Source organism: Cynoglossus semilaevis, chromosome Z, assembly GCF_000523025.1.
Source record: "Cynoglossus semilaevis isolate Cse_v1.0 chromosome Z, Cse_v1.0, whole genome shotgun sequence".
NCBI lineage: Eukaryota > Metazoa > Chordata > Actinopteri > Pleuronectiformes > Cynoglossidae > Cynoglossus > Cynoglossus semilaevis.
In genome coordinates, this window is record NC_024328.1 from 20,539,143 (window position 1) to 20,564,795 (window position 25,653).

At 38.4% G+C, this 25,653-nt stretch overlaps 1 pseudogene; it reads left to right on the forward strand.

The window, feature by feature from the left end:
- LOC112486507 (uncharacterized) overlaps nt 1-6,601 on the forward strand; it is a 10,657-nt pseudogene extending 4,056 nt beyond the window's left edge.
- Nucleotides 6,602-25,653: the final 19,052 nt, after the last annotated feature.

A 25,653-nucleotide genomic window follows, 5' to 3' on the forward strand; every position in this document is an offset into this window, starting at 1 on the left:
ATAGCATCTGGTGTTTTACATGGAAACAATTCAACCCATTTTGTTAAAGCGTCTATGATTACCAAACAGTATTCATATCCTTTATCCTTATTCAATTGTATGAAATCCATGTGAATAACCTAAAATGGATATTCTTGAACTGGAAATTTCCCCTGTCTTGTTCGCACCTGGCCCTGTGCAATATTCCTGATGCAAATCAAACAATTGTCTACAAACATTTTTAGAAAATAAATTGAATTATTTGTAATTCTTTTGTATTAAAGTGCTATCCACTAATGATCCTTCCTGTTGACGTATGGCACGGCCCATGCGTCATAACTGCAGCCCATTTAAATAATGACTTAGGTAACCATGGTTTTCCATTTGTCCCTATAAAAATGCCATTTTCTAGTTTTGCTCCTTGGGCCATCCAATAACGCTTTTCAGTATTAGATGCCTGTTCTTGTCGTTTTTTCAATACTTCCTGGGTGTCGCATGTATCAATATCTTGTGTTAATGTCTGTGTTTCGTCTGTGCTTTTAAGTGTCATAGCTGCTTGTTTTGCGGCTTTATCAGCTTTTCATTTCTTTGTGAAACTGGATCGTCTTTTCGTGTATGTGCTTCACATTTACATACAGCTACTTTTTTTGGGAGTGTGATTGCTTTCAACAGTTCTTGTAAAAGTTTGTGGTGCATTACAGATTTCCCCGTAGAGGATTTTTTTTGAAACCTCTATTTTTCCACAACTGGGCAAAAATATGTACAGCACCATACACATATTGACTATCAGTAAAAATGGTAACATCTTTTCCTTTTGATAATTTTAATGCTTCTGTTAACGCCACTATTTCTGCGGCCTGAGCACTATAATTTGATAGTAATTTGCTTGTTTTCAAGGTTTCAGTCTGCGTTACTACCGCATAACCTGCACAGTTTTGTGATTGTTTTTGTTTTGTTTTGTTTTTTGTGACTGCAGAAACAGGAGACCACAAAACAGAAATTGTGTTGAAAGTGACGACGAAGGGAACAGGGCATGACTACATGAAAAGGGTACCGATACCCCTGATTTAATTTCAAGTCAAAAAAATGAAAGTTCAGAACAAATTGATCTACTCCTCGCATTAGAAAATGTTGATGCATCGCGACGCCCAGAAATGACCCTTATGGTAAATAGCAAACCAATGTTATTTTTATGTGACACTGGGGCAGAGCGAATGGTAATAAGAGGCACGAAGGGATTACTCCGATCAAAGAAAACCATAAAAGTAAATTCAGCAAATGGAAGATTTGGTAGAAATCTCTTACCCTTATGACATTACGGTAGGTCAACAAGTAAATATGTACAATAACCATATTACATAACCAATGAAGATCATATTTTTATTTATTTCCATCCATCCATTCAGGCTGTGATGCTAGAACAGTACAACTGGTGGAGGATGAAGGGGCAAGGTGGAAGGCATTCCACACTTTTCCATCAGACAGCAGGTAAGTGGGAGGACCCTTTTGAGTTACCACCTTTAGAGGTTGGGTAAACTTTGAATGTCCTTTTGCAATGATTCCAAACTGGATGTTGGGTGGTTTTGCACCACGTTGTTGATTAGTGTGCTGTTTTGTCTTTTCTTATTTCTTTTGGATCTTCTGTAGCAGATTTGTTTGGTCAGTGCAGTGACCCAGGGAGTGTAGACCTCTGATGTGCAGCTTTGTATTAAGTGGTCTACCATTTAGCAGTTCAGCAGCACTGACGTCACGGCATGTGGAGTGGCTCTGTATGTATGAAAGAACTCTGTGACAAAGGCTTTCAGTGGTTTACCTTCAATGTTGGCTGTTTGCACACAATCTTTGAACACTCTGTTGAAGCACTCTATTTCCCCATTTGCTTTGCACGGAGAGATTCCACGTGGCATAGTTGGGAATGAACTTTGAATACCACGCAGTCAGGCCCAGAAGGAGTGTAGAGATTGAGCCTTTGTGTTAATAAATTACATCATACGGAATCTGGGGAATTAGAGGTCCAGGTGAACATGACACAGACTGACGCAAGGTTTTAATTTTACTAAATTTAAAGATTTTTTATCAATGAAATGTCAGTTTGATACATGCTTTTCGGTTTGTTTGTTTGTTTTTTTAATTGAATTATTAATTAGATGTGTTAGATTATTATATTATTAAGGCTGGATTCCTGGGAATAAATCCATGTCACATCGTTGCACTGTGATGTAGTGGACAGTGAGAGTCAATCTCTTGGTCAGATTCTTCTGTTCATTTCTTCATTAAATAATTTTCACATTCCCTGTTTCGACTCTACACACACTATCCGTCCTGATGTCAGTAGATAATGTGACTTCCTAGATAATTTGGATAACAACCTCCTGACTTCTGTCTTGAAAAACATCACATGGTTGTCTTATTAACCTCCTGACAAAGAGCAAAGATAAGATGTTAGTAAAATGAGCTGTCATTGGAGTGACTTCTACAAGAACTGAAAATGTAAGTTTCTGTTTAGATAAAAACAGACAGTACAAATATACTTAATTTTGGATACGAAAATAATTAAATTACTGTATACATTTAACTCCTGGTTGCAGGTCTCATCACATAGAGACATTGTTCATAGGTCTGTGAAGACCAACCTTTTCATTATCATTACATCATAGTAGCTTTACACTTGATACAGTTACTGTTAACAATCATCTTTAGAGGACCTGCAACGATGTAGAAACTGCATTCCATCCAGAGCAGCAAACAATAGGGTGGGGGCTGTTTTTTTTATTATTATTTATTTACAGCATCTCCTACAACCTTTGGTACATGAACTTTGTTCAGCAACAGACTATTCGTATGTAACAATTAAAACCCCATCATAACATAATTTTGGACCATGTTCTGTACAAGTTAGCTCTCGAAAAAATAATGTGTGGTGGTCCTCCCATCATTCCATCAAACTCTAACTGCAGTGGTTCAAAGGCTGCTTAAGCCAAGCAGCGTTGGAGTCATTAGATGTGGAAAGCAGGTGTTTAGCAGAGATGTTTGAGGCTTAAATACAGCCCTCCCTTGTGGAAGGAGGAAACTCCAAAGGCTCAGAGCGCATCATTTTTGTGACTCACAAAAGAAGAAAAAGGACAAACCAAATCCCACGCAACAGTACAGCACAGTAAACAATGGCTATAAATTAACAACCATTTGGCTGCAGGACACGCCCTGGTACACCATAGGGTTGGCTACATATAACACATAAATAAAAAATTTTCATTGTCCGATACAGATACTGCACCTTGGAGTATCTGCAGATACTTCGCGAGAAACTTCTGGGTGTCTACCCTCTGCCGTTGACACCACACTTTCACAGATTAATAACCTTGATCGAAAGGCATCTCTCGGCCATCCTAACATCTCCCCCTCTGCACTTCCTCTTTTTTACTTCCTTTCTCTCTTTAACTTCAGCATCTTATGTTTCACACTTTTCTGTGTTGAACACACCCTTTTAGATTACAGAATATAAGGTTTATATTTCATCAGCATTTAATGTTATACATCATTAAAATCATAGTATATTGTTACAAACATTTACACTTTTATATCAATATCAGCCATAAGAACTTCTGCTTTTTTATTGTGATCAGATCAAGTCAGGGGTTCCTTCATTAGTGTATTTTATTAGACACGTTCCCTAACTTGCATTACCAGCAAATATATAATTAGTGTATTAAAAAGATCATCATCCTTTAAATTGCACAAAAAGATAATCACAAGTGATGGGAAGACTGACTCTTTTTACTGATTCGGATCTTTGACTCTCGAACAGTAAAAGTTGAGTTGTGAACGAATCTTGAACGAATACGAGGCTGCGGTTCTCCGACACTAAATACTAAAGGCAACATGGTAGGCTTCCGCTGACAGTCTACAAAGCACACAAAATGCCATAAGCAATTAAAACCATGTGAAAATGAATGAGAGCAAAACAGACCTGAGCTCTCTGTCATGTGACAAATTAAACAAATCTGCGAGAACGAAGCAAAGATTAGTTCACAGAGAATGATTCATTCATAGTGAAAGATCAGTTCACAGTGAAAGATTAGTTCACAGAGAGTGATTCTTTCATAGTGAAAGATTAGTTCACAATGAAGGATTAGTTTGCAGCAAAAGATTAGTTCACAGTCAAAGATTAGTTTGCAGGGAGTGATTTGTTCACAGGGAGTGATTCGCAGAGAGTACTTAGTTTGCAATGAGTGATTTGTTTACAATAAAAGATTAGTTCGCGGTGAAAGATTAGTTCGCAGAGAGTGATTAGTTGGCAGTGAGTGATCCGTTTGCAATGAATGATTAGTTCGCAGTGAAAGATTAGTTCGCAGAGAGTGATTAGTTGGCAGTGAGTGATCCGTTTGCAATGAATGATTAGTTCGCAGTGAAAGATTAGTTCGCAGAGAGTGATTTGTGAGTGATTCGTGAGTTCAATATGAACAAATCTTTCATATGACTCGGGAGTCACGAGTCATATGAAAGATTTGTTCATATTGAATGACACCACTAATAATCACACTTAATCATTCTTCATTATTGCAACTTCTGTTCTTTACTTCTCATTTTACACTTATATTTCCTAGGTACTTTCCAAACCACTTCTGTATTCTAAATATGTTTTGTTACTTCTCCCTTTTCTTTGACCTGCACTTAAACTTCTGGAAATGTAGAGGAATTCTGTACTAGGTCCCCTTGGAACATGTCATATTATTTTATATCTTCTACTTTTTAAGCTGAATAAGAAATTCTTATATAATAACCTACTCAGGCCCGGTATGATAGGCTCGACTTAACCCTTATTGATACACCCTCCTTGAATTCAGTATCTACCTTTATTTTATACTGATCTCAACTTTCGCTTACATCCCGTCGGGAACACTGGTTGTGTATTGAGTACCAATAATGTTCTATCAGAAAAGATCAAATAAGCAAGAACATTGTGCAAGTTGTGCCATTACGGTAATTTCCGGACTATAAGCCACTACACAGCAGACAAAGGTAGGTGCACAGTTGTTTTAAACACAACAGATTACCACTCTAAGGTCTCTCTTCTCAGTGACTCAGCCACTTATGAATCCCTGAGGAAAGATCCCACCAGCAGCTACAAAAAGAAGGTCATCAGCTGCCTCCAACAGCTGGAAAAGGATAAAGCCATCGATAGACCCCTGTACCACCGGCTATATCCAGGAGAAGCCATTCCCTGTATTTATGGTCTCCCCAAAATCCACAAGAAAGGAGCTCCACTCAGACCCATCAGCAGCAGCATCAATTCAGTCACTTATAACATAGCCAAACCCCTGGCCTTCCTACTTTCACCATTGTTGCGGACACACCTCACCACATAGCCAAACCACAGGACTTCACCAACAAGATAAGGGGCCTAAAACTAGACACGGATGAGACCATGGTCTCCTATGACGTCACTTAACTTTTTACATGCATCCCCACCGTAGTAGTAACAGTGAGGATGCGCTTACTACAAGATCACATCCTGCCGGTAAGGACCAACCTGATCATTGACCACATTTGTGCCCTTCTAGATTTATGCCTCACCACCACTTACATCCAGTTAAATTAGTCTTTTTATAGACAGAAGCATGGCTGCGCTATGGGAATCTTTACATGGAGGAAGTGGAGAGCCGAGCTCTACACTCCTACGTGGGAACATCACGCAGCCACTGGTTCCGATATGTGGATGACACTTGGGTCAAAATCAAGGTCCATGAGGTCGATAACTTCACAGACCACATCAATGCAGTGGACAGGAACATCAAGTTCACCAGAGAAGATGTGAAAAACAACAGTCTTGCATTCCTGGACTGTGCTGTTCACATTACAGAAGACAGACAACTGAACATAGAGGTTTACAGGAAACCAACTCACACTGACCAGTATCTCCATTTTGACTCACACCACCCACTGGAGCACAAATTAGGAGTCATCAGAACCCTACAGTCACGGGCAGACACCATTCCCAGCACCAACAGAGATAAGACGAGAGAACAGGGACACATTAGGACAGCTCTCAAGGCCTGTGGCTATCCCACATGGGCTTTTTTAAAAACTAACCAAAAGAGGCCCACAAAGAGGGAGGACAACCGGAGGAGGGGGAATGTCATCATTCCACACATTTCAGGAGTTTCGGAAAAACTAGGAGGATCTTCAACCAACACCAGATCCCTGTACACTAAACAAAAACTGGTTCATCCCAAAGACAACACTCCAAGAAACAAGCTGGACAATGTGGTTTATGCTGTTTAGTGCAGTGAAGAGTGTACGGATCTGTACATTGGGGAGACCAAACAACCATTCTACCACCTTTGTAAATATACACCATGACTAGTAAGAATGGTGTATAAAACAAAACACCATTTACTTCTTTGCAAACAGCACCATACTCTTTTAGTGGTCATTTAAAATCAGGTTAAACGATCATACATGTATGTGATTTTAAAAGTTTGCGTGTTGTTCCCTAAATCCCCGTACTGGTAAGTCGTCTCTATTTGATGCTGTGCAATTTCCACATTCTAAATATCTGAATGTATTGAAGATGTCATTTTTTGTTCAGTCATGTTCCCGTGCAAAGCGAAAACAAATGATAGTCAACTGGCATGCAAGACAATGAGAAATCCATACGAACACTTCTCGTCACACAGCTGAAAATGCTTCATCAGTGAATGGATGATAGAAAAATCATCTTGAGTTCCTGCAGGAAGCCATGATTGCAGTTCTTGTTGCAATCATGATCTACACACTCTGTCCTCTCTGCACAAGGAAGAAACAGACACAGATAGCAACAGATTGTTTAAGCCAAATCCAGTTCTTTTCTTGTTCATTAAAATGATAATGCAGAATTTAACCCTTGTGCGGTCTTTCACATTTTTGTACACACCGTTTGTATCATCATCATAATCTGCCTGTTAGGAACACGTACTCCCTTTTTGGGAGACCTTGCTCTGCACATGAAATGTCCTTCACGTACTCACGGAATGTTGCTCATCATTTATGTGAACTTTTGAACATTTGTGTGACCTTTTCTACAAAAGATACAGTCTGTTCCTCACTATCTATGTGAATCGTGAACTTTGCCCAAAAAGAATGTGCGTGATGAAAAAACAACTGTTCAGCACTTATGTAACTCTCTTAATAAAAGGAGCTGCAGTCCTCATACACTTTGGGACTTTGGTGAACCAACTCTCCGAAGCTGTTGGTCTCTCAGCTCCCCCTTGCAGCGAGTAAAACTCACAATGCTGTGAGGTGTGGTTCTTTTCAGGTCATTATATCTGTGGCAGTTATTCAGCCACCACTATTGAATAATATGAATAACATATTTTTTGGCACCAACACTGATGTTTTCACACCAAGCATTTCCAATGTCTAATCTTTGCTGTCCTTAACATAAAAATACACATATAAGTTTTGGGCGCAAATACATAAGTCAGTGACAAAATATTTCTAGGACCAGTGAAAATGTCTTGCAGTGATGTCCTCCTCTAAAGTTGTTCCTTGTATGTTGGTAATTTGTTTGCTGTTATAAAAAAATTGCGGAAACGACACACAATAATATTAATAACTACTCAACATATTAACACAGTTATTTATTTTGTTCTAAAAACTAATAATTAAAGAGTGTAGTTGTAATATAAAGGAAAGATAAAATTATCACAACATTTTTTGTCTAAATTAAAATTTGACCTGGTAGCACAAATGATTGGAAATAGGTCATAACCTCTTGTGTAAAGCGGGTGTCACGATGTGTCACAATCACTGATGGTAAACACTTTGCCTTGCACTGTTAACCACGCAGCTGGACAAAAGCTGTGGTCATTGTTTGTTTTATCTTCAAGGAAGTGGACAGAAACAGCCTACTGGATATCCTGTGTTTGGCCTGGTGGATGAGGGGGGAAACTGTTTTTAGAGTTGCAAGGAGATATTGGATTGCCTGTTGTACTGATGATGACAATGGCTGTGATGACATGTGAGGAGAGCTGCACTGAGTAGACCAGAATATTCTAAAGCAGATACAAATTAAATAGAAAGTAGAACTCACAGCAGAGAACACATACAGGACCTCGAGAAGGTTCCACTGTTTCCTGGTATCTTTTTATTACTGTGAAGATGCTGAAACATCCTCATGCTTTTGACTTTAACACAATCTAAATGCACCGTATCTCCAATGTCATGAGCAGTCGCTAAGATTTACAAGTTCAGTGGGACTCAATGGATTTTAAACTCTGGTTTGTCAGTCTGGAATCTCAGTGTTTTGTTACAACGGTGGTCATTTCCCTCGAGCTCTCTCTTTGCGTTACTTTGAAAGACAATAACCTCATACTCTAAAATAAAGTCAAAAGCACAATTTAAATATATCTGAGTACAGCGCTTATTATATTGATGTATAAGTATTGTAAACTTAAAAAAAAAAAGCGAAAAAAGAAAATAATGTAGCATCGAAAGTAACTTTACATTTGAAATGAACCTACACAGGGACACCAGGGAGTTTTTGGGTGTGTTCACAGGAGAGTTTCAAACAGGGAACACCTCCACCATCCTGTATACACACGTTCCATGGTTGACCACCTGCACTTCCTCTTAGCAGGTAACAGGTAAATGCAGAAAACACAAAAAGGAATTTGTATCAACCACCAGTCTGTGGTTTTGTTGGAGACAGCCTGCAGCTTCTCATGGGAAAACCAACTCCCTTTTTCAGCTACCAATTTAATTAGAAATATCACGTCTTGTACATGATAACCCCTTTTTCCAGCACAGTCTTGACGGTGCATACAAGCCGAGACACGCCTCAGAATCCAACACACAAACCTCCCTTCCTCATTCATTATAAGAATGAGGTAGGCACTGGATGTAGTGGACCAATCACTGTGCTGCAGAGTTTTTTATCATGTGCTGTTACAGGCTTTCAGCAGAATGGAGCATTTGTTTGTAGTATTTACATAAAAGCTGGTGTTATTGGGACACTTTTTGGAAGAAAAGCTAATTATTGTAGATACATGAAGATGTTGATGACATATCTTTAAGATATGTCTCTTTACCTAATGCATTTGCTTCACAAACAGGACAAGTAAAATAAACTGCACTACATAAAGACATTTATTACAGCCCTTCTATGTCAATAGTACAATGTCATAATAAAAACTTTAATGTGATTGCAGCAGAATACCATGATAAAATATTTTCAATTGATATTATCCCTGCTCCAGTACAACTCTCCTTTCATTTCACTGTAGGAGTCATCAGTTTTGTTTTTGTTTTGTTTTTCCTTGTCAGCCCTCATGCTGTTTTCTAGGACATTCTGATGGTGTGATAGTACTGCTACAGGAGTTTCCTTCATCTTTGTTCCACTACAGAAATTATGTCATTGCCTGTCAGTCACAAGACACAGTCAGATGTCAGGTTTGCCTATACGGTGGACAAAATAAATAAATAAATAAAAATAAGAACACTTATGCAGATTAATCATCAACTCTGCCATACATAAGCCTTTTTTCTCAGGTGGCAGTAAAATGTCAAACTTGAGCTGTAGGCATTTGTCTTTGGCATGTGCTGCTATCTTTGTTGCTCAAAATAATTTCAGTCCTCTTTCTGACGGAATGAAGAGTAACTCTGCTTTATTGTTTTTTATCACACACCTGATGAGAAACATATGATTGTCTGGATTTCCACAGGAAGCCCACATTTTTAAGTATACATTAGGGCTGTAAGGCACAACTATTAAATTAGGAAAGGAAAAGGAAGAACCTTTTTGTTTTTTCAGTGTTTAAAAACTGTATCTGCCCAGACAGCTACAATGACTGACATACTACAATACATATATACAATAAAAAATACAATAGTACCGTAGATAAGGCATTACATTGCTTTTAATAATAATTGGATAATTTATCTCTATTAGCAGTGATCACTGTATATGTACACACACATATAATATACTACAGATAAATATACTACAGATAAATTCACTTTTTACGTTTACTTGAAAAAATATATATACTGTATTTTCAAAAATTAATAAAATGCTATGATTGGTTGAATACCCTAAAACATACTCCCTTACATTTACATACATTTATTCCAAACTTCACATTTGAATTTGACTTTTAACTCAGACCTGACCTCTTCCACAGTTTAATAACTGTGTGGGAAGTCCTTTTTCCTCTGTCAAAGTAGAAAAAAGGAGAATTATGAAGGAGGGCTACTGCATTCATAGCTGTGCTTTGTTCTCTGCTGTGACTAACTAAAGTCAACTTTAGACTCTGGTGTGACGAGGAGATGAAAAGACTGGGATGAAGGTGAAGGCTTGTTTGTGACTTGATAGAAGACCAGACACAAACGTTGACACAGAAGCCAACGTTCAGCAGTAATCAAGGTGGAGCATTGAGAGAAACTGCAGGCAATGTGTTGTACTTGGTCTTTACATTGTCTGTAGAGTTTACTCTTGACGTGTATAAATGTGAATGGAGATAACATTAAACTGTGACCTCGACAAATGTATTATAGTAATAGCAGTCACAAACTTTCCTGACCCAAGTCAATAGACATTATTCGAAAATCCTGGGAAACATAATGCAAGACGACCTTCCAAAAAATCTCTTGCAACCCACCTGATGGTCGCGACCCAGTCTTCGGGAAACAATGGTGTAGATCACTAGTTTGAAGTATATTCTGATGGATGTTTTTGTAAAGTCTTTTATTTTTTCTAAATTAAAACATGCTCTTATAAAAAAGATTCTAAGCATAGTATTTACCTATCATAAGTTGCTTCGGAGTATAAGTCGCACCAGCCAAAAAAAAACCATAATTAAGAAGATGCTGGTACACAAGCCTAGCATTCCCTTTAGCTACTGTCAGTGTGAAATGTCAAACCTGAATGCAAACCTACACAAAGGATGAAAAAAAGTGTGACTTATAGTCTGAAATATGGTACTTCACAGTACACTAACATATAACATTTCAGCACATCTTTAGTGCTAAAATGTTGTACATTAGTATATGTTACTAAAGCACATGCTTTAGTGATAAATGCAGATGTCTACTTTTTTTTTTAAAGCAATATACAGTTTAAAGCCTTTATCCCCAGATTAATTATCTGTACATTTAAGATGTGGTCTTAGTGGCTGTTTCTGAACCAAATATTCTGAGTAGGGTCAGTGTCTTAATTTAATTTTTTGAGTAATATCTTCAACAGCAGCTTGATGGTGATGATGATGCATAGAAGACAGTGCAGCTGCAGAGGCGAGTGTGAAGGCAATCACACCTTTCTTTCTCAAAGGAAAGAACTGGTTGTCTAAGCACAAGAAGCCTAAATTAACCCCATATATAATTCCTTTCCTGTCACACTGTTTCCTGTGGTAATGAGCCACTGCAGGTCTCTCACAATAGAAATGTGCATCTGCAGAGACCTCGCTTTGTGTCCCTGTGTTCAGCATGATGGTGTTTTTTTGATGCAGTGATTTTTTATTTTATTTTTACCTCCCTTTTGAAGTTCAGCTCTATGTGCTTATCGTACACCGTGGTTATTTACTGCTCGCTCACTCGTCCCTGCTCTCTATCTCCATATCCTATGCAGTGTTTACCCTGCAGCCAGAGGGTGGTGCGGATTTAGCTGTGCTTCCTTCACAACAGGAAACAGGGAGCAGGGGAGTTGGGATGGGAAAGGTGCACAAGCCCTTTTAGCTCGCTAACAAAATAACGTTGTGTATTTTCAGTTTGTTTATCGACCCGACTTTGGAGTGGACTGCATGTTCTGTTTGTACAGAGAGATTGTGTCGATGTTTACCTTAAATGTTATTTGAAAAGGTGCACACCAACATGCAGTCTATGATTGATGATGTTTGTACTTTAATATTAGCTAAAATGCTAATATTAAATCAAAACCATTTAATCAAACCATTATCCTATTAAATATTAATAGAGTCTGTCATGGCTCAGTGGGTAGAAAGTCTGTCTCATACCTAGATAGTGTGAATATGAATCAAGCTGTGTGCATGTAGCCTCACAGTGCCCATACCAGAGACGGTGAGGGTGTGAGATAAAGGCCCTTGTGTTTCCTAAAGAAAGGGACCAATAGAGTTTAATAAGAAGGGTATCACTTTCTAAGGTCTGTATGACATTACACATGTAAGGTAAAAACCTGTGAGGAATATCAAAGCTTTATTTTACAGTATTTAAAGTATTTACATACTCATTCAATTTTAAAGGCATTTTAACAATGAGATTTGGGTTTCTATCATGACTTTGAGGTCTTTTTCTAAAGACATTTACATTTTTTAATAATGTTAACTTAAACAAATAATATCGTGTCTTGACTGTTCCGTAAAGTTAGTGATTTTATCGAGTGTTGGGCATCAGTAGCTGGCATAGTAAGGAAGAGTTTTAAGCAGATTTACTGTTAATATGTCGACAGTTGTTCTCTTGATAATCTAAAATGTAACATTCACACATTGACAGTGTTGGGTTTGTTCTGTTTTGGCTGCAAAACCAGGAAACTGTTCTGCTGAGTTTTTATTTTGTTCTGTGCCTGCAGAATATGCCTGGGCATGTTTGATTTGTCCAACAAGAGTTAAAGATTAAAGCAACAACATATTTGTAGACAGACAAAAGACAAACACTTGTTAGCCTTGGACAATATTGAAGAGACAAGCTGTTGAATAAATGGATGGTATTTTTTTTTAAGAATCATCAACAATTCTTGTGTTGGAGAGGAAGAGACAGCGAGACAGAGAGAGAGAAAGAGAGTATCAGATAAATGCAACACTGCAGTCACATTTGCCTGTGTTTCCTATGGTATTTATTATCTTTAATTCCTCTGGCGTGTTCGTACCACTTATTTGTTGCTCAATCTAATTTCTTCAATGCTGAGGCTGACTCATTTTCTTATAGTTGGCACAGAAAATTAGGGTGAGGCTGTTCACAGTAGCATTCATTATTTTTCTTTTTAAAAATGTGCTTTGTTGTATCCTTTACACAGAATAAGAACAGATTGACAAAAATCAACAATGGAAGACAACCTTTGTAATTTTGCATAACAAAGCATATTTTATACATTGGATAGATTAAACAAGATGTAGAACCGACAGAATATTTATGAGAACTCAATCAGAAGGTTGATGAAAGAGTGAAAAGAAGATTCCTAGCAGGACAGGTTTGCTCAGTGAGCTCTGGTCACGTGAGGACAGGGACATGATGTTGAGTGTTTTGAATGTGCTTGAGAGAGTTTGCATTTTTATTTATTTGTCTACTTCGTGTCCTGAGGCTTCCTGATTTACTTGGCAATAAAGAGAACATTAGCATACTCTGCTCCACTGAACAACTGCTGCTTGGGTAATTAAGCTACAGCAGGCATTTATTGAAAACTACAACCTCAGCGGTCACTGCTCATCAGTACATTTCATTTTACCAGAGTAATTAAACACTTTTTAGCTTTTGTATACAAATATCTATAGATATATATATACATATAAATATATAAAAGGTCTTGTTAGAGGGGTATTGTCAGGACGTCACGTTTCCTTTTATTGCTTAGTCATGCTTTGTTGTGCCGTGCTGCTGAACGCGGTGTGCTGCTTGTCTTGCCACTTCGTGATGTTTTGGGTCTGTGTTGTCCTCGAGGAGTTATCAAGGCAGACACTGAGACAATCTGAACTACAGTTATAATGAAATCTGTTAGCACCGACAGCACCCACGGGCTGCAGAGAACTACTGCTCACTGCGCCCAAGCACTGCTCATATATGGAAAGACATGGTTGGCTACGAGTAAGGGGAACAGTGAAAACACAGAGGGAGATAATGACTGAGTTTGCAGTGTTATACACTGATGAGCAAAGACTCTCTGTAACACCAAGGTGCCTCACTCCTGTGGCTTTAAACCAGAGGTTTACAGAGACACAGACTCTGTCCTTGACAAAACTGACACTGATCAGAATACTAATGTGCACAGGAATCAGAGCGCAGGGAAGATCAGAAAGCAGGCAGAGGGAATACGGATGAAGCAGAGGAAGAGCCGAGGAAGAGGAAGTGAACACTGGTGTTCTCAAAATAGGATTGAAAAAAAGTTATGAATACAAATTACGAATATATACAAATTATGAAGTGTGTGGGTCACAGAGGTAAAGAGTGACTCAACACAGATGTGATTCATGAGTAAATAAAAGAATCGGAGATGTATTGTAATGTGAAGGCAGCACATCATCAAATCAGTCAATCTTGACAACATTGGGGCGTTTTTGAAAGAAATATGCTAAAAATATATATATTTGTTAGAAGAATAAAAAAAGCCTCTTCATTTTAGTTTTCCATTGGTTGGTTTTAAAAAGATTATTATGAATTAGTCTTGGCAATATTTGGTCATTTTTGCTGTAAATATGACAAGGGTTGTAGATTGTTTTCACTATTGCCCGCTTAAGCTGGGTGAGGATCCCTTCTCTCCCCTCTTTTCTTTTTACCCTATGAAGAGTGTTTCTTGGAAGTTGGTCCTCAGCCAATGCGAGGATCCATTAGGACAGGAGATGTTTACCACTGTTTTTTCATTACTCTTTTGATATTTAACCCTGTAAAGCCCAAACCATTAAATAATTGACAGAAAATTACAATTCTTTGAACTTGGACCCTTTTTTGGTCCCTCTGAACAAACAAACTCAAATATGAGTTTCAATTTGTACCATATTTGATAACAACCAAAACAAACAAATTCAACAAATTTGTAATTCCAAATTTAAAAAAGTGCTACCATAATGCAGTAATGAGAAATCCACCAATGGAACTGGCTGGGTGGAAGTCTGGAAAACATTATATATATATATATATATATATATATATATATATATATATATACAGTTACTTCTTTGTTTTTATGTTGCTTAATGTTATATATAATGAATGAAATACAATAAAATGACAATTAACTGAGTTAGAGTTACATGCATATATTATACATATTTATGATATATAAACATCATCAACATCAAGTTACATACCTGTTTTTTTACTCTAAATGTACCAAATTATGTAATTTTTTTATACATAATGCATGAAATAGAATAAAATAACAATTTACTAATTTAGAGTTACATGACTTTATATACCTGCTGTATCAAATTTGATACGTTATTTTCAACACGGTTTTACTAAAACATAGACTATGAAATTATGAAAGTACTTTCACGTTACATCAACCAAGTAACTATTCCTATTGATGTTTTAGTAAAAAATGTAATGTTTTTCTCATCTTAACCTTTTCAAACTTGACAAAATTCTTCTTCAAAAACCACCTGTGTCCAAATCCTGAGTCATGGCAATCTTGTAGTGTCTGTTCTCTGTATCTTGTACTCTGACTCCAACTATCTGCATGTCCTCCCTCACTGCATCCATATATCTCCTCTGGCATTTCTCTTTGTCTCCTACCTGGTAGCTCCATCTCTAACATTCTTCTACCAATGTATCCACTGTCCCTCCTCCACACATGTCCAAACCATCTCAATCTGGCTTCTCTAGCTTTTTCTCCAAACCTTCCTGTCTGTGTTGTCCCTCTAATGACCTCATTCCTGATCCTGTCCATTCTTGTCACTCCTAAAGAGAATCTTAGCATCTTTAACTCTGTCACCTCTAGCTTCGCCTCCTGTCTTCTACCGTCTCTAAACCATACATCATGGCTGGTCTCATCACCGTCCTGTAAACCTTTCCCTTCACGTTAGCTGACACTCTTCTATCACAGATCACTCCTGACACTTTTCTCCAGCTGTTCCATCCTGCCTGTGCTCTTCTTGTATTCTTCACTTCTCTTCCACAGTCTCCACTGCTCTGAACACTTGATCCTAAGTACCTAAACTCCTGCAATTTCACCACCTCTGCTCTTTGTAACCTCACTATTTAACTGTTCTGTCTTTCGATTACACACATACACATACACATACACATACACATACACATACACATACACATACACATGCACATACGTACTCTGTCTTGCTGCAACATACCTTCATTTCTCTTCTCTCTAGTGCAGGCATGCCCAAACTGTTCCTCAAAGGGCTGTGTGGCTGTAGTTTTTTGTTCCAACCAACCAGGAGCACATAGTTTGACCAATCAGCTGTCTGAAGACTGAGACTAGTTGATTAAACCTGTCAACTCAGATGTGCTACAGCTTGGTTGGAACAAAAACCTGTAGCCACAGTGGCCCTTTGTGAAACAGTTTGGGCACCCCTGCTCTAGTGCAAACCTCCACCTCTCAAGGTTCTCTCCTAGCTGCTACCTACTCTCACTACAGATCACAATGTCATCTGCAAATAACATAGTCTATGTGGACTCCTGTCTGACCTCATCTGTCAATTTGTCCATCACCAAAGCAAACAAGAAGGGGTTCAGGGCCGATCCTTGATGTAGTCCCACCTCCACCTTGAAGTCTTCTGTCCTCCCAACAGCACACCTTACTACTGTTGTACTGTTCACATACATGTCCTGCACCAATTTAACACATTTAACAAACAAATATTGCATCTGTGATACTCTTTCGAAGCATGAAACCATACTATTGTTCACATATTTCCACTTCCTGCCTCCACCTAGCTTCAACTACTCTTTTCCACAACTTCACTGTATGACTCATCAACTTTATTCCTCTGTAGTTGTTACAACTCTGCACATCACCCTTCTTATAAATTGGCACCAGAACACTTTTCCTCCACTCATCAGGCATCTTGTCCGTTTCTAAAATTCTATTAAACAATCCAGTCAGGAAATCTACCGCCACTTCTCCTAAGCACTTCCATATTTCCACTGGTATGTCATCAGGACCAACAGACTTTCACTCTTCATCCTCTTCCGGGCTTTTCTTATCTGATCTACCTTCTTCCTACTAGTCTCTGGTTCATCATTTCTACTTTCCCTTTCATTTTCCTCATTCAACAACTCCTCAAAGTATTCCTTCCATCTTCTCAGCACACTTTCCTCACTTGCGATTACGTTCCCCTCTCTGTCCTTAATCAACCTCACCTGCTGCACATCCTTCCCAGCTTGATTTCTCTGTCTCGCCAATCTATACAACTTCTTTTCTCCTTCCTTTGTTTCCAAACCCTCATACAACTCCTCATATGCCTTTTGTTTGGCTTTGGCCACTTCCCTCTTCACCTCCCTTCTCCTCTCTTTGTACTCCAGTCTGTTCTCTTCTGTTCTTTCACTGTCCCATCTCTTCTTTGTTAACCTTTTTCTCTCCATACTGTCCTCATCATTCCACCATCAGGTCTCTTTGTCCTCCTTTCTCTGCCCAGAGGACATACCTAGTACCTTCCTACCTGTCTCCCTAAAAACTAGCTATAGTCTCCTAATCACACTACCATCCGATTTTGTTTGGCTACACTCTCACCTGCCACCACCTTACAGTCTCTAATCTCCCTCAGATTACATCTTCTACATAGAATATAATCTATCTGTGTGGACCTGCCTCCATTCTTGTACGTCACCCTGTGTTTCTCTTTCTTTTAGAAATAGGTGTTTACCACAGCCATTTCCATTCTCTTTGTAAAATCTACCACTGCCTGTCCTTCTACGTTTCTCTCCCTAACACCAAACCTACCTATCACTTCCTCATCTCCTCTGTTCCCTTCCCCTACATGACCATTAATTTCTGCTCCAATCACCACTCTCTCTCCCCTCGGAATATTCTCTATCATCCAATCTAGCTCCTTCCAGAACTTCAACCTGTTTGACTCTCGTTTCACCTCCACCACATTTTTTGCATATTCTTCCTTTAGGATCACCCCACTCTGTTTTTCTTACCATACGAACCATAATAAAACAGTTTGTAGCCTCCTCCAATGTTTCTAGTCTTGCTGCTCTTCCACCTGGTCTCCTGCACAGACAAAATGTCTACTGTTCTTTTTTCCATCATATCAGCTACTTCTCTACTTTTCCCCGTAATTGTACCTACATTCAGAGTTCCAAACTTCAGACCAACACTTCTATTCTTCCTCTTTTCTTTTTTTGTCCAAATCAATCGTCCTCCTCTTCTTCTTTGTCTTCGATCAACAGTAGTCCAATTTCCACCAGTACCCTGTAGGTCAACAGCACTGTTGGCTGTCGTTGTTACCCCGACGCAACCCTCACCATTTATCCAGGCTTGGGACCAGCACTATTGTATCACTATAATAGCACTGGCTTGTGTACCCTAGTGTACCCTAGTGGCTGGTTTCAACTTTATGACATCATTCTCTGCATTCTCCAAACACTACCAGAGATGGGCCTTTACAATACAATTTTCAGGAAATGCTGTAAACCTGCTGAGCATTACTTAAGTACCGGACCGGGTACTTTTCTTATAATGCAGACCAAAAATCACTGCCGGAAAGCAATGCACACACAATGCTCAATGTGACATTTTAAATGGGGTTGTTTCCCCCCTCTCCTTTCTTCTTTTTCTCTGACTGACGTGACATTTTACAACCTATAACCAGTGCTAGCTGTTTGCTTTTCATTAAACTGTCTCTGATTTCAAGTGTTTTCGCTGGATACACCTTTCATCCCTGAGTTCTGGCCTTTACCTGAGATGCAAAGTGGCTCTTGTTAGGATGGCTGCCACTCAGGTTACATCGCTGTGGCGTACATTACATAACCCAAAATACTAACATTTTCTTTTCGTCTGTTTGTTGTCTTTCCAGCCAGAGCTTTGAAATTCAAATTCATGTTAACCACCAACCCACTTCATCTGCAAGGGCTTTATCTTTGCTACTATTAAGGCACTTATTGCGGTCATGCCACTGTTCTCTCTGTACGGTGATAAAAGGACACACTGTGACCGGAGCTCAGTGTTTGGTGCTAGAAATATGTGGCTTTGATAGATGGGCTTCTTGGAACAGGGCAGCATTAAAAGGTAATGCCCAGAGATGCACTGTCTAGTGTTATCAATTTACTTCAGCAGCACATTTTAGAGTAACACAGCTACTGAACTGTGTAGAGAAGGAGCGGCAGAGGGAAAATACACTCATGTCATTTCATATCAGATTTGAATGTACTGTATATTTTAGAAATACTGACAAAGAAAAACTTTCAATATCATTGTGTCAGTAAAGGTTTTCTATTTCATGTGTAAATGTGTTTGTGTGTGTGTGTGTAATTAATTATGTATACTTAGATGTATACATTTACATGTTATACTTTTTTTAAATCTGTTTGAGCAAATTGCTCATTTTACTTTATGTGTTATATTTAACTGCACTAATCTTGATAGATAAAAATTAATGAATTTATTAATTAAACGTTGCTCATATGTCCGTTTTGGGTAAATTTCCATCAAACCCAGTAAGAGTTAGCAATAAACTGTGTAAAAAAGTGTTAAGTAGTTTTTTCACCTATATAATTTAAAAAAAAATTACACAGCACTGAACAATATTTGTAGCTTGAACAAATAATAACCAATTGCAGAAACATGTATTAGTCTGTTATTGAGTAGTTACATCCATACCAGTGGTCCCTGACCTTTTTTTGTTCCAAGGACTGGTCAGCCAGTACCACCTGTTACCCGTGACCTTAAAATATTGCCAGATTATCTGCCAGATTATGACTGGTCTGCAGACCGGGGTTTGGGCACCCCTGATCTGTACAGTCTTCCAGCTACAACCGGCCCTTCAAGGGGGAACTGTAGGGCTGATGTGGCCACTAGTGAAAATGACTTTGACACCGCTGCATTAGACGGTACTACACACTCACAGCCACCATGTAACACAGACCATGTACTCTATACAAGTGGACATTGTTTAACTGCACTGCAGGCTGTGGAGGGAGGGGAGGGGCAAAGCGTGACCATGACATTTTAATGAATAGTGTAATGACTGTAAATAAGTCTTCATAGAGAATATAAGTAAGTTATTATTATTCTGAGCCCATGGTCTCAATACTGGATCAATTATTATTATTACTATTATTGTTGTTGTTGTTGTGGTAATTTAGGTTTGGCTTACTTCCTGTTGCAGACTCCACTGTCGTCACTGGACTTGCACCTCACACACACACACACACGATTACTGCAACCCTGAGTGTTATCTTACCAGCTGCACTCCAATGTTTTACAAGAAAACAAACCGGGTTCAGCAAACAGAGGTGCGTGTGCCACATGATGAGTGAGGAGTACAGAGGCGGCTCTTCCCCCTCCCCTGTGTGTTTCTGGATCAGGTAGTGAAGGTGACAAATATTGACTCAACTAAATCATTCATCACAGAAAGTACAATAGCATGTTAGAGAGTATAAACAGCTGTGTGTTGGTGGAGTCGTTTGACAGATAAAATGTTTTTGTTTTTTTTTAATGATACGTGTTTATTTGCCGGAGAGACTCCAGACAAATTAGAAACACGGATTCACACAAGTGAGTATGTTGACTGCACAGAAATCGACTTAAGCTGTATGACCTGGAATATTGATAGAGTATAATATTAATATACTTAGAGACATCATGGAATCATGAAACTAAAAAATTCATTTTTTCAAGCTTTATCTTAAAAAAATATTTTAACGTAGCATTTCAAAACAGCCTACCTTTGCTCACAAATACAAATTAATCTACATTAATTTATTCAAACTACTGTATTTTCCAGGACTGTAAGTAACACTATTTTTCATCCTTTAGCTGAATTTGTATACTTAGGTGCAACTTATATATTAAAATATATAATTTACATGTTCGTTATTTTCACACTGACGTAATCACAAGTGAGGAAAGTGTGCTGAGAATATGGAAGGAATACTTTCAGGAGTTGAATGAGGAAAATGAAAATGAATGTAGGAACAAGGAGCCAAAAAATATTAGTAAGAAGGTAGATCAGATAAAAGGGATAAAGTAAGAAAAGCCCTGAAGAGGATGAAGAGTGGAAAGTTAGTTGGTCCCAATGACATACCAGTGGAAGTATGAAAGTGCTTAGGAAAAGTGGCAGTAGATTTTCTGACTGGGTTGTTCAACAGAATTTTAGAGACTGCCAGTATGCCTGATGAGTGGAGGAAAAGTGTTCTGGTGCCAATTTATAAGAAGGGTGATGTACAGAGTTGTAACAACTACAGAGGGATAAAGTTGATGAGCCTTACGATGAAGATTTGGAAAAGAGTAGTTGAAGGTAGGTTGAGGCAGGTAGTGGAGATATGTGAACAACAGTATGGTTTCATGCCTAGAAAGGGTACCTCAGATACATTATTTGCCTTGAGGATGCTGATGGAGAAGTACAGGGAAGGTCAGAAGGAGCTACATTGTGTATTTGTAGATTTAGAAAAGGCATATGACAGGAGGCGGAACTGGAAGTGGCAGATTTAAGGGTGCTAAGATTCTCTTTAGGAGTGACAAGGATGGACAGAATCAGGTCATTAGAGGGACAACACAGACAGGAAGGTTTGGAGAAAAAGCTAGAGAAGCAAGACTGAGATGGTTTGGACATGCTACCCGGTAGGAGACAAAGAGGAATGCCAAAGAGAAGATTTATGGACGCAGTTAAGGAGGACATGCAGATAGTTGGAGTCAGAGTAGAAGTTGCAGAGAACAGGCGACATGGAAAACACTGACACGCTGTGGCAACCCGTGAAAAAGGGACAAAGCCAAAAGGAAAATAAGTTATTTTTACACTGACAGCCACTACAGGGCACTCTAACTGGCTGGTGTGACTTATAATCTGGAGCAAGTTATAAAAAAAAACATTTCTTCATTTTGTATTTTTTGGCTTCTGCAACTTTTGAAAATACAGTAGTTGTTTTACTGAACTGAACTGATTGCAATTGTCAAAATTATTTTCTTTAATATTGATTCTTTAGTTCTTAAGTGTAATTTGGCTGAATAGCGGACTGCATTTGTTTGGTGTATTTTATAACACTTTTTTTAGGGAGGTGAAAATATACCAAACTGTTCATCTCTGGTACACCATTTAAGCTCCTCCAGTGTTGCTTGTCCTCTAGCACAGAGTATGATCTTTGGAGAGTTGAATGGAAATGAGGCAGATGTCAGCCAGTCAGTAACTTTCACTTTGACCTTTTGCAGATAGTTTATAATAATTCACTAGTTTGCGTAGTGTTACTAGAAAATATGCTACAAATAATGAGCCAGAGATACTTAAACTGAAAACAGGATTTTCTTATAAAAAAAATTCTGTTCTTCCTTAATCTTTGAAGGATAGAAGACCACCAGACGGCCAGTGGCCTTCTGGTTAAAAGTTGGTTCTTGGGTTGGCAAGAAAAAAAAAACAGGAAGAAAACTTTCTGGTTGCAATACCTAAGTGCAGCCCACTGCTGCTGTGTTTCTACATCTGGGATAAATGTGGAAACAAAAAGTAATTTCCCTTCTGAAACAATAAATTACTAATAAACAGAATGTAAATCATTTTACATTTTCACTTCTCCGTTCACCTGAAGAGATATTACAATATTCAGCACTAAGACACGCACTTGCCGATTTTGTTAGATTCCCCGTATTGTAAACTAAACTAAATTATTAAATGCTTGTATTTTACTACTTCTATATAAACTGTACTATATGACCATTTTTAAAACTTCATACTCTGCACCGATGTCATTTGAATGGTAAATATGGTTCTTGGCGAATTTGATTTGGTGTTAAAATGGCAAAAAGGACAGTATATATATACATTTTATTTCCATTATTTTTATAATTATTTATTTTAAAGCCTCATGATACAAACTGTAAATACTCCTCTGCTTAAAGAGGAAAGGAAAAGAAAGTGAACTACTTGTCATTGTGACACAGCACACCACTGCACACAATGAAATGTGACCTCTGCTTTTAACCCATCACCAAAGTGAACAGTGGGCAGCTTTAAGCTCCACTTCCGCCCAGGCAGCAGTGTGTGGGGACAGTGCCATGCTCAGAGCACCTCAGTGGTAACTTGGCAGCTGGTGAACTCAAACTTGAAGCCTTCCAGATCCAAGTCTGCGTTGTTATGCACTAAGCCACTGCCTCTTAAAAACATTGTGTTTCACTAAAGGGTAAAAAGAAGATGTTTTAAAGCCTTTGGAGACATGTTTTATCTGTATCAGTGGGACAGAAGGGAATAAAGGGTTGTGATCAAATTTAAAATGACTACACTTTATGATTTGACACCATGAGTACGTATCCCTAGTCCTTACTGTGATATTTTCCCCGATGACCCAGCGCACACTGGGAGCTCACCTGGAATCTGTGGGGATAAGAATAAAAACAATGACTGTAAACAAGCTACACTTGAGTTGTTGCTGATTTCACGACTGTGCAGAGGTGGTTTTAGAACTAGAACCAAGAGGGAACTTGCCTAGACAGAAAAGGCTGGGAGATTTTTTTGTTTGTTTGTTCTGTATGTCCGGGCAAGATAAACATAAGGCACACTGTTCTTCACAAAGATGCAAGTTAGATAATCTGTTTCCTTTAAAATCATGACCGGCAAAATGAGAGCAATCTGAGACCTTGTTCGACTCCATTATTGTATCTTTGTTATTTTTACCAGTAGGAATAGAAACAAGAGGGGCGGAGGGAGGAGGAGGCTGGGAGGGTCTTGTTATGGCTGATGAAACTGTCATTTGCAGGAGAAAAAATAGTTTCTTCAATTATGAAAATGGACCAGGTGTGTTCGTTGCTTCTGTTGTCAGGAAAAGTTTGGATGAACTGGATCAGACAAATTATTGTTGCCTCCATTTCATGTGTTATTTTCCTTCTCCACTGGGCCAAACACATGCATGCCTGTGTCTGTGCATATTGAGCCATGTTAAATGCTATGTAAGTATTGTTAATTCAGTTTGAATTTTTGGTGGTTTTCCTACCTTTACACTCACTCCACTGCTAAGACGGACTTTGAAGTTGGTGACTTCTGATCGTCGTGACGGGTTGCAGTGATGACCTTGTTCAAGTACATGCCGTCATATCATCATGCAGATACCACTGGGACTTTCCAAAGGGCGTGGTCCTGTTTAATCCTCTCACTGTTTTTTTGTTTTTTTTTACTTTGTTGTTTTGAACCTTCAGCTGCATGCAGTCAGTGGGAACCAAGTTCTCAAAACAAACCACATCCCCTTGAGCTCCTCCATTTTTTTTAGCACATCCAACCTCCCGCCCCCTTTCCTCTGTGTCAAAATGAGTCAGTGTTTCTGTGAAAGTTACTTCATCCGTTGTTTGACCGCTACAACCATGTGAAACATTTACACATTGAATAAAATATATGTAAGTCTTTGTTTTGTAAACAGCAAGGAGAAAAAAACATATACTCCAAATTTGTTTTGAAACAATTCTTGATGTAATGTACTTACATTGGATGTAACATTTCCACATTACCAATATACGGTATCAGGCACAAGACTTTGTGTATTTTTTTTATAAAGTATTCTGAAATAATTTTCTAGATACACATAGGGAGAATATTTTAAGGCTAACCGTGCAAATTAGGCTGTGTGTGTGTTCTGCCCATTTTGATGCGCAGTTTTACATCCTGTAAAATATCAGTTCAGAATAAATTTGTGAAGGATTTTATTTTACTTTAAGAAGCATTGTTGTTTTTAGATAGAGCTAATAACAGCCTTTGTATGTGTGGGTAAATTGTGAACTCCATTTTGAGTTTTTCTTAAGTTTCATTAGTCCTAGGGCAGATTAAAAAAAAAATTCATAAAAAAACTCAAATACACCATAGAAGTAAGCCGAATCTTATTTATACTTAAGTATCAGCTGTAGGCTTCTTAACTGTGCACATGATGTAAGAAATCTTTAATGTAAATCAATGCACTGATGCCTGGCATCATGTTTATGCTCCCAGATAACATAAACATTCAAATCAAAGAAATGTTATTTTCAAGAATGATGCAAAAAACTCTTTCAAACAGGCAACTCAACATTCTGCCTTCTCGGGAATGTGAATACCACAAGAGTGACACAATCTTCTTGCAATCTTTCTACTTGTTCTTTAAAATACTTGCAATACCGGATATTGAAACACCCATAACTCCCTGCAGCTCATTCACAAATCATTATGCAATGATGTCTTTTTTTTTTTAGGACAAAAAAAAAAAAAAAATGTTACGTGGCGCTTTGGCCCAGAGGCAATGTCTCTGTCATTGGTGTGGAACACCAAGGTTGACCTCCTGGGCAAGATCGAATCCCAGTTAGGGCGGTTGGTACCTTCCAGTGGACTCACCACCTGCAGGAAGGTTCAGGGGGTTGGTACAGTGCAGTGTGATTTGGGTGGCAGTCATGGGTGACATGCTGCCCCTGGCCACCCGGTAACGGATAAGTGGACAAAAATGGATGGTTGGAAAAAATGTTATGCTTAAAGTGCCCTTTTAAGTGCTTGGAATTTTTAAAAATACAATTCTGAACATACTTTTTAAGTCGCTACATATTAGCGGCTACTTTTTTCACATGCTTTGAACCGTGCGGCTTAAACAATGATGTGGCTAATTTAAGGATTTTTATGAGCTAATAAAGGTTATACCGATAGCAATCCATTTCTTTTTTGGTAGGTTACTGTGTGTTATACTAGTAGCGTATGTCTGTCTGTGAATGGCTGTGTGCATATATGTGCGTGGAGCATGCACATATACACACACAACCATTCACAGACAAACATACGCTACTAGCATAGCACACAGTAGCCTACCAGAAAATTAATTCATCGCTAGTGGTATAAACTTTGCTAGTGTGTAAAA